Source organism: Euleptes europaea, chromosome 15 (assembly GCF_029931775.1).
Source record: "Euleptes europaea isolate rEulEur1 chromosome 15, rEulEur1.hap1, whole genome shotgun sequence".
NCBI classification, from domain to species: domain Eukaryota; kingdom Metazoa; phylum Chordata; class Lepidosauria; order Squamata; family Sphaerodactylidae; genus Euleptes; species Euleptes europaea.
In genome coordinates, this window is record NC_079326.1 from 19,506,287 (window position 1) to 19,515,733 (window position 9,447).

Sequence of the window (9,447 nt, forward strand, 5' to 3'; positions counted from 1 at the left end):
GGACTGTGGCTCTTCCGCGTCCTTTTAAGCCTCCTCAGTATAAGCCGGGCTTAAAGTCATGCTCCTGAGGCTCCGCGCGGGCCTCTCCCACAGAAAATGGAAGAACGCTCCAAAGGACCGCATGCCAGAGCAGCCTTAGGGACGATCCCCCTTTTTCTGTGGCGTTAGCGCACAAGAGAGCCGTGGAGTGTGACTCTTTTGTGCCCCTTGAAGCCTATCAGTCATGAGTTGGCAGAGCCTCCCCCCCACAAAAGCCCTGGGGTTATGGCTGCTGACCCCTGACACTGGCCCCGTTTGCCTTTGCAGGGCGCCGGCAGCAGACTATCATGAAGTCCCGTGGAATGACATTTGGCAGCATTTCCCCCCTGACTGACTTTTCCTTCTCAGAAAACAGCCAAGCTGATGTCCTTGCGCTCCAAAGGCGACATCCTTAAAGCTTGCAATATGGCCAGGTGTCACCGAGGACTGAATCTATCCCCCGGGCGTATTGGCAGAAGGAAATTGACGAGGATCCTGCCCTCTTAGCTGGTTTCCTTTTCTAGCGGCGAGAGGCCCAGAGATGGAGGGAAATGAACAAACACTGCCCAGTTTTGCTCTAATCCCCCCAGGCTCTTCTTTACACACCAGTTGAGGAAAGGAAATGCACTAGGATTAGTCCATTTCCCTTTGAAGACAGCTGTGTACACTGGACTATTATTTCACTTGTTGCAGGCTGGCAGCAGGCTGAATTTGCAGCGTCATCTTTAAAATAATAGGAAGGCCATTGGCATATATAATATGGTCAGCTGGAGCATCTGTCTGGGGGATCTGGGACTATTGTGCTGCTCTGAAAGCTCCCCCCACCCCTGTTTTTGCTATGCAAGCTTAGCATGAAACCGTTACTTATAGAAGCACCGAAACATCTTGACAGCAGCACCAGCTGCAACTATTATATCGGTGAGGTGGGGTTATCCATTTGAGGACTGCAAACAAGACTGATATTTTCCTTCCTCTAGGTGTTTTGCTGTTACGGAGTGTTAGCTTTATTTGTCTGTTAAAATAGTTTTATCCCTTCTTTTGGTAAATATTGCCCCCAAGGCAGCGAGCAAAATATGAAAGTTATAATACAAACGGTAAACATACAGGCTAAGATAAGAACCCCCCCCACACACAAAATTATAATCCACATACCAACCAAGTAGCTGTGATCGAACAGCAAGAGTAGGACTAAAGAAACATATAGGGTTGCCAACCTCCAGGTACTCATGCTGATAGCATTGTATGTTATGGTGTTTTGTCTGCAAGCCTTGTATGGTAGCACTGTCTTGTATCAGATTTTGTTTGTTAGCTTGCTTGTCTGTTTGCACTGTTTGACTAATATATATTATTTGCACTAATGTATTGAGCTTGGTACTGTCTGTTTTTGCTAAACCTCCAGGTACTAGTTGGTGATCTCCTGCTATTACAACTGATCTCCAGCCGATAGAGATCAGTTCACATGGAGAAAATGGCTGCTTTGACAATTGGACTCTATGGCATTGAAGTCCCTCCCCTCCTCAAACCCTGCCCTCCTCAGGCTCCGCCCCAAAAAACTCCCGCCGGTGGCAAAGAGGGACCTGGCAACCCTAGATACATACCTCCCATCTCTTTTCTCATGTGAGTGGAAAAGCAGCTGAGTAGGGCAGTTTTGATGCAGAAAGAAAAAGTGGCCCATGGAGAAAGCTAAATACACCCCTTCCCACCACCGCTCCAACAGAATTTGCAGTCACCCCTGTTTCCTTGGCTATATTCCAGTAAAAAAATGTGCTGTCACCTGTAGACTGCTCACACATCTGCTACACCTCACCTAGCTTGGCCCTTCCAGCTAAGTAAACGTGCGCTGAATTGCAGTCTAAGAGAAGTGCCTGTTATCCTTCTGTCTCCAAAAGACTAAATATACGGATCACGGCATTTACTCATGGTGAAATTGTGCACCGAAGATATAATTTGTGCAGATCGGTGGTAATTCAAGCCTTGCGATGTTGTGATTCCCGCCTCAAAGGAAAAAACTAGGGTTCACTGGATGTGGTATTCAAACCAGAAAATCAACAGCAATTCATCCCTTTTACTTTACAAAATTGGAATCAATTTCAAAATGGAAGGTTAGGGGCTAGGGGGGGGGAAGCCTATTGTCTGCAAAAGGAAAAGAGGGTTTTATTCCAGGAAGTCTACTCACTGGCTAATCGTATGCATAGCTACTCCAGACTAAGCCCATGGGGTAACTGCGTACGATTGCCCTGTGAGTGATGGAAAACAGAAAAGGATTTTGGGGGGGAGGAGTTGCAATTAAAACAAACAAATTCAAAAGAAATGATCATTTCCATGCTGAGTCTTCTTCAGAAGGGCTAATGATACGTGCTGCCACTTCAGGCAACTGTTACCCAAAAACTGGCACTCATTTGCAAGGTCCAGCGAGCAATTCCAGACTCAGGCAAGTGGATTCGGTGTGCGTTTCTCCACCAGTGGCAGTTTTTTGGGGCGGAGCCCGAGGAGGGCAGGAATCGGGGAGGGACTTTAATGCCATAGAGTCCAATTGCCAATGCGGCCCTTTTCTCCAGGGGAACTGATCTTTATGCTGGAGATCAGTTATAATAGCGGAAGGTTTCCGGCTAGTCCCTGGAGGCTAAGCAACCAAAATTAACACCCCTGTACTATTACCGCAGGTTAGGAAGTAAGCACAGGAACGGCTGAAATAAATAAAGGTAGCTCTATGATAAACAAGATATATTAAAGTGCATAAGGTGACTTATAGACAAAAACAACAATAATATATTGTACAACTATATCTAAATAGTCCCTGAGGTCCACGTATTCCAAAGTTCAAAATAAGTAGAACTGGAAAGAAGTCTTCACAGATGAGTGATGAGGGAGGCGATCGTTTCTTTCCTTCTTCAGCCCCCTTTTAAACCGGAGTCATTTCATATGCACATTTCCATGTCAAGAAATTTAAATATTCTTAAATCTCCCATAGGGAGGAAAGACGCAACTTTTGTTTGCTGACAAGTATTAGGTTCCAATCCAGGATGCATCAAATCAAACACATAGTTGCACCGACGAGTTCAACCGTTCCCAAAGGGATGCAAAAGGTAACTCGGGAGGAAGCCAAGCAACAAAATAGAAGTGCAAAATAATAATAATAATAATAATAATAATAATAATAATAATAATAAATTCAGCACTCCTCACCAGCCATGTGGGAGAAGTTTCCTTTTGCACCTCATTCAGGGGGGACAAAAATTAGGCCACCGCCTCGCTGGAGCAGACGGGCCAGCTCCATCTCGGCGGCCAGTGGCATTTGCTCCCTTTTCCTGAGAGTTGCCTGGCAACGGGATGCCTGAGTAACTGCAGGAGTCCATTGAAGCAAACAGAGGGGCAAAGAGGGGAACAGAGGGAGAGAAAAGGGGAGGGAGGGGAGGAGAGAATGAGCTCACCAATTCAGACGGGTCTGGCACGAAGGAAAGGGGGGAGAAGCTGAATGGGAATGGTGGATGATTAGCAATGCAGCTATGCAGACATCGGCTTTCGTTCTCGGGGTAGATGTACGTGGCTGTCAGTCGAATGGGGGCATTGTGTTAAAGCTGACTGGGGGGAGACCTCGAGTAGAGAGGGATGGGGATATAAGCCTGGGAGCAGCCACAACCCTCCTCGTGAGAGGAGAGGATAAAGAGGGGAAATGGCCTTTGTGGGGAGAAAGCTCTCTCAGGGGAGAGCCAGATAGCTAGGAAGAAATGGGGATGGCTATGACCCTTAAGGTCGTGCCTCTGTGTGTGTGAGTGTGATATTCATTTGCGAGTGTGTGCCAGAGAGAGAGACTTTCCCAAGAAATGGCTGAAGGCAATTTGTGGGCTGATTTAGAAGTGGGACGGGTGACCAAATGAGTGACAGCACAATGGATGTTTTTTTGCTTTAAACTGTTACCCGTGTCGTGCCTTCAGGAGGGGCAGGTTATATCAATCTACACCACTGGTTCCCAACCAGGGGTCTGTGGACCCCCAGGGGTCCGCGAGAACTAAATTAAGGTCCGCGAAACAAAGTTATAAACCCATAATAAATTAATATTTTCAATTAAAAGTTCTCTATTATAAAAATATATATTCAAATATTATTCTAAGTTTAATGTTTAACTAACAGTTATGATTAAAGTTTATTTTCAAATTCTCGGAATTTTTTATTTTGAACCTTGGGGTCCCTGCATCGAACAAAAAAGTCCTAGTGGTCCCTGGTCAAAAAAAGGTTGGGAACCACTGATCTAAACAAACAATCAGGCATAGGAATAGGTCGTACTGTACAATTTAATGTGCATGTCAATCAATCAATCAATCTTTATTTTACGGTCATCTGACCAAAAGTGTAATGTGCACGTCCCCTCCTGCTACTGGTTAGAGCGTTGGGCTAGAGGCAGAATTCAAATGGGCGCCCAGTCATAACATTTACTGGGTGACCTTAGGCCAGTCACTCTTTTTGAGCAGCCTAATCTATCTCACAGAATTGTTGTAAGTATAAAAGGGAGGATGGGAGAACCACGCGCACGGCCCTCCGCTCATTGGAAGAAAGATGGGATGGGTCTTAAGTATAAAAGGGAGGATGGGAGAACCACGCGCACGGCCCTCCGCTCATTGGAAGAAAGATGGGATGGGTCTTTTCAAGCATTTAATCAAGACTTTGGTCCTAGGCCCGTTTATGCACGGGAGGTTTTGCCTTGGATTTGCCGCTCTGTAGATGAGCATTTTTCTCATCCAACTTCTCAGAACTCTGCATGGGGGCTTATTTTTGAGTTTTGAGAACTCAGACGGGGAAAATGTGCATCTATAGAGAGGCAAATCCAAGGCAAAACCTCCCATGCATAAATGGCCCTAGATGCAGTTCTGTTCCTTATATACTAAGGTTGCAGTTCTATTCCTATTTGCCTGGGACTGTCCCATTGACCCTGAACACAGAATTCCTTCAGAGTATATATATATACTGGATCAGGCAGTTAGAATGCTGTGTTTGTACATTTGGTATAACGAGAGGTGAGCAATTATAACCTGGATTGATGGAGATGAATTCAGATGGTCACACAAACAGAATGGAAATCTCATGCCTAACAGAAAGAACCGCCTAAAATTGAAAATGTGCAATGTCGGTGATTGAAAGCATTTTATTTTGCATTATCCCCCCCCCCCCTGCCCGAAAGACCCAGATTTCCCTGGGTGAACAGGAGCTATCCACAGAACGCTATTGTTGCAGCTCTAATCTATCAAGCAACTCAGAGAAGCCAATCCTTTTTTGGCTCCAATGACCCTCCAAACGTATGACATATTCTAGTTTAACTCAAAACCAGATTAAAACTTCCAGGCTATTCATGGGTGCACTCATCAGGCATCCCATTTGAATTCTTTGCGGTTCAGTGGGATGTGCAAAAAGCAGTTTCCCTGGCAATGCCTGGGAAATGAGCCACGTAAGTTGTCCATCAGAGAAGAGCACACCTGAAGGTCAGCTTTCCCTTTCAGTCTCTAGTCACGAGAAATAATCTCCGGGTTTGATGAAAGAAAACAAATCAATCTGCTGACAGTTTTTTTTAAAACTATTATGGTAATGTCTATCAGATATTCCCAGGATAGGTGGGTGCCCTAGCAATTCTTACCCCAAAGGAAATGCATTTTACTTTCCTAATCTTGGCGTGACCTTTACAGTTTTCTTATCAGTTGGGCCAGGCATACCACATGCACAAAACAATGTCAAAATAGCTCTAGGACTAGTGTGTGAATTCACAAAAGAGGGAAATTCTGAATTAAAGCTCTTCAGTCATGCTTTTGCTTAACAGGGTGGTGTGAACAGAAGGCTTACAGCCTGATTCTAAGCAGGTTTCCTTGGAAGTAAGCTTTACTGACTGCAGTGAGATTTCTCTAAGTAACTGTATGGAGGATATTAACAATAGTGGTACTCGAAGTTCTTTATCAGTGTCCCGTGATCCTACCGGCTTGGATCCATCGGCACATTTTCACAGGTGGAAGGATTTCTACCCATCGAATGTGACTTTTTCACCTCCCTCCTCCTGCTGCAGCCCCCCCAGTGCTGTACCTGAGAGCAGCATGTTGGGGTGCAATTTGGGGTGCTGCAGGAGGGAGAGGTAAGAAAGCTGTCCTTTATGGGCAGAAATCTTTCCATCCATGGCAATGCTCCATTCAGTAGAAATTACTCATATGTGCAAAAACTATAGCAAACACTTGGCAGTGCTTTACTTTTTCCTGATCATTTTGGTTGTGGTGAAATATTTGGCTGCAGTGGCTTCAACACAAGGGTGGAATTAGAGGGTGGTATTACCATGACTGGGAGGGAAGGCAGCATGGTATAACCCCTATCTCGACAGCTCTCGGAAGCTAAGCAGGGTCAGTACTTGGAAGGGAAACCATCGTGGAAGACTCTGCAGAGGGAGACAATGGCAAACCTCCTCTGCTTCTCACTTGCCTTGAAAACCACTTGCTGGGGTCGCCATACGATGGCTGCGACTTGACGGCACATTACACACACACATTAGTGTGATTTACGTTTTCCCAAACCACTGGGTCACTGGATTATTTGCTGTGGCTACTGAGCAGCTTTGGAACTTTTCAATGGAAAAATCTGCCAAAGACGTAGCTTGAACATCTTCTAGAACCATGATTTTCAGTCTTTCCAGACCCACTGAGCTGCAAATATGTGACAGGAAATCACATGACATCATAGTAATGTGTAGGGTTGCTGGCACTGGCTTCAGTAATTCCTGGAGATTTGGGGGAGGTGCCTGGGGAGGACAGAGTTTGGGGAGGGAGGGATCTCTAAAGCTGCCGTTTCCTCCATGAGAACTGATCTCTGTATTCTGAAGATCAATTGCAATTCTGGGTAACCCTAGTCATGTGACAGGAAGAGGACAGAGTTATATGACCCCCAGTGTCATGGCCAGGACTATGGGTGACAGACCAAGAGAGACAGGGAAAAGAAATAAAAGCCAACCATAGTGTACCAAGAAATCAGAAGGAGATTGAGACTGGGAAGGGCAGCCATGAAGGAGCTCGAAAAGATTCTGAAGTGTCAGGATGTGTCACTGGCCACCAAGATTAGGTTAATTCCATTGTATTCCCTATTACTATGTATGGGTGTGAAAGCTGGACATTGAAAAAAGCTGTTAGGAAGAAAGTAGATTCCTTTGAAATGTGGTGTTGGAGGAGAGTGTTACGGATACTGTGGACTCCCCCCACCCAAAAAAACCAAATAAGTGGGTTATAGATCAAATCAAACCTGAACTGACCCTAGAAGCTAAAATGACTAAACTGAGGCTATTGTGTTTTGGCCACATCATGAGACGACAAGAGTCACTGGAAAAGACAGTCATGCTAGGAAAAGTTGAGGGCAGCAGGAAAAGAGGAAGACCCAACAAGAGATGGTTTGACTCAATAAAGGAAGCCACAGCCCTCAGTTTGCAAGACCTGAGCAAGGCTGTCAAAGATAGGACATTTTGGAGGACTTTGATTCATAGGGTCGCCGTGAGTCGGAAGCGACTTGACGGTACTTAACACTCACACATAGTGTACCATAGTGAGGATCAAGCCAATGGTCAGATCCATAGAGAAACCCACCCCACCACTGCATAACTTTCCTTTGCTGTCCTGCCATGCCTCTCAGCATGTGGGCAAGGGGACGCAGGTGATGTAGTGGCATTGTTCAATACACGTACACTAGCAGCAAGTCCTTCCAAAGGGCAGCAAAATGGTAGCTTTGTAGAGGTTTACACCCTTGCAGGTGAGGTTTTGGGGGTCATGAACCAAGAGCTGAATACCACTATTCTCAAGGATGTTTAATGATAGAATCACAGAATCCAGGGAATGGGAGAAGATGCATCCCCTCCCATTTTCATATACAGTAAAATACACCAAAGCTGAAACATTACAATTAAAATTCATCTCAAAAAACCCAGCAGCAAATAAATCATGATGGACAAACATTTAACACCCACACACACACACAAAATAAGGAAAAAACAAGATGTCATGAACAAAGAGATCTTTGTATGCCAATACATTAGTAACGTAGGTGTAATATGTATCTCATAGGGACCATTATCCACCTTACTTTATGTGGCAAGTGAACCAAGAGAAAGGCCTCCAAGGCAGATCTCAGTGTAAGCAGACATTCCTTCCGACGCCAGGAACCAGTATGGTTTAGGGCTTTGAGGGTCAAAACTGGCACTCACAATGTGTAGAAGAGGATGTAGATGTTCACTGTGATGAGCTGCTGGCAGCAACCTACAGAGAGCATTTGGGGCCTATTGAAGCTTCTCAGCAGTCTTCAAAGCAGCACATGACATTACAGTAATCTAACCTACAGTAAAATACATAATGTATTAGATGGTAGGTTGGGGAGAAAATCAAAGAAAACAAAATAAACCCGAATAACGAAAGAGAAAACATTCTTAAAAGAGTAACATATCTCACAAAGGGCCCCATTCCCTTTTCATTTAATTCTATTCCACTCATGCTTCACATAACAAGGCCAAGGTGTTTAAAAAAAATAAATAGCAATTTCAATCGGGACCTGATATTCAAAAGTTCTTTCTCCTCTCCTCCTAGTTGTGTTAATCTCTGTGCAAATACAATTGCATGTGCCACAGTAGCTACCTAGGGCCACCAAAGGCCACCGCAAGCCCTCAAACAAAGATTTCCCTCTGGGAACCACTTCGCACCACCCAGACTTCATATAAAAACAAACCACATGACTTTCTGTTAGCATGAATAAGCTAGTCATTGTTTTTTTTTTCCTGTGTGCCTCATACATTTTCTATCCCGTTCCCTTCCTCACAGTTATATTCCACGATGTGTCCTAGGAGCTCAGGGCAGTGTACCTGGTCCCTCTCAACAACCCTTGTCTAGTTCTTGCAACCACAGGAGCAGAGCAGCCAGCCAGACCAGGGAGCTGTCCAGCAGCAAAAGGTAGCCTAGGACTGGACGAGGTTCAAGAACACAATTGCTGAGTGGCAGGGGAGCTGTCCACATGGCTGTAGGAAGCTCGGACAGTGCTAGTCAGCAGCTTCCGGACGACGAGTGAATAGTGGCCTGGCACCTCAACCCTTCATGGAGGAACCTGCAGGAGGCATCTCATCTTCTATAGCTGGTCTGAGAGAGAGGAGGTGTTGTTGTGCCAAATGGCACTTCTCCAACGAAGGATGGAGTCTATCCAGCCAGTGAATGCAGGCTGGAGAACAATCCAGACCTGGATCAAGGGGTGTGTCTCGAGGTTCCTGGATTCAGTAGGATCTGAGGGGTTTCCATAGCTGTAATTTCAGATTCCCTGCTAAAGAGTGCCCTTATCTCCTGGGTGCAGGATGGGTCCAAGATGTTGACATGGGTTGCATCAGGCTTGGAGATTTGTCAAATCCTGACACCCTATGAGTAGTAGCAAAGAGTGACTATC